Below are 1,744 nucleotides of genomic sequence, written 5' to 3'. Positions count from 1 at the left end.
TTGTGACTGACCCAAGGTCACATCAGCAGGTGCAAGTGGAGGAGAGGGGAATCAAACCCGGTTCTCCCAGATTAGAGTCCGCACACTTAACCACTACACCAAACTGGCTCTCACCAAACTGAACCTGAGATCCCATGAAAAAATGACAAGAGATGAAATTATTGAAGTAGCAAATGAAATATCTCTTCAAAGAGAGAAAAGAAAAGAATATATGGAACCTCAAACTATTTTAAGAATTGAGTACAGATGGCTATCTCCAGAAGATACCTATCTCACCTACAAAGGGAAAAGGCACCGAATTAAGACTTTAAGACTGAAGAGGAGAAATCAGAGAATGAAGATGATAAAAGCCTATGAGAAAGCTCCAAAATTTCTTGGATAAGGGAGAATACACAAGTTCCAAAATTTTTGGATAAGTCCCTCAAGATTCTATAAATGACTGAACAATATAATCATTATATAGCTGTTCAATAGTCTACAAATGAATCAAAATTCTTTAAAATATATTAAGAGTATAAAAACCTTACTTTTTAAACATATACGAAAGATTACTGTAAGAATATAAGATGAAACATGGAAAACAAATATGGTATGAGGTATTCAAACATGTAATTTGATGAGGTATTTAACCCCCACCCCATTTATATATCTATGTGTGTTTGTATGTTTGTTTATAAAAATGAAATTGCATGGTCAAGATGGATTGAAGCACACAATGGATAAAATAAAAAATAAAATGATTTTTTTAAAAAAGGAATTGCAGATGTATCTTTGCAGGATTCTTGCTGTTCCAAGTAACACCATCTTCTGGAGCTGAGCTGGTGTTATCTATTCAATGCCCAGACTGTCCAAGTGTTTCTTCAGACTTCTAGGCACTGCTCCAAGGGCTCCAATGACAACTGGCACATTGGTAATCTTCTTCTCCCAAAGGGATTCCAAAGGGACAATCCCACAGGGATTGTCATCCTGGTGGGGCTTGTGTGCTCCAGTGAAGCAGAGGACTATGCTCTAGGCAGTGTACCTGCTGGCAGGGTCTTCCATGATAGACAGGCCTCTGCTGAGGAGTCAGACTAAATGCATCCCAACTCCCCATTCAATATAGTGGGAAAATAAAATTCAAAACCTATACCAGCTTGGTCATTGCACGGGTTAACAAGGACCATGTCTGAGATTGGTGTTCCTGGATGTTTGGCAAAAAATGGGCTACAGGACACAGGCTCTTCCATTGGGCAACCAGGGCAGAGGCCTGATGTGCTACTGGAAGAATCTTCTGTAACACAACCAGAGCAGAGACTGGATCAACTACTGGGAAACCAGCAGCATCGAAAAATATGGTCTTGAGAACAAAACAGAATCATCATTCAAGGTATTTTTGAATCAAGCTCTTAACAGCATGATTATTATTATATTCTAGCAGAAGTTTTCATGGACTAGTGTTCCCTCTAAGATAAATTAGTGTGAGCTAGCTCACATTTTTTTAGCCTCTGGCTCACACATTTTTGTCTTAGTTCAGGAAGGATGGCTCCAGAGCAAACTAATTTATGCAGTACCCAAATCACTTGCTCACAAACTGGAATTTTTGTTCACAAGACTCCACAGCTTAGAGGGAGCATTGACCAGAACCCTATTCATTAAATGGACTACCACAAGCTTTGCGACCAATCAGAGTACCAGATAGGGTGATACACCAACCGGACCCTGTCCCTGGAATAATTTATAGTACAATCCTCTGAGCACTTTCCTG

The sequence above is a fragment of the Gekko japonicus genome, unplaced genomic scaffold, assembly GCF_001447785.1.
Source record: "Gekko japonicus isolate JY-2015 unplaced genomic scaffold, Gekko_japonicus_V1.1 scaffold2544, whole genome shotgun sequence".
In the NCBI taxonomy this organism is placed as follows: domain Eukaryota; kingdom Metazoa; phylum Chordata; class Lepidosauria; order Squamata; family Gekkonidae; genus Gekko; species Gekko japonicus.
Note: the sequence above shows the minus strand (reverse complement) of the source record.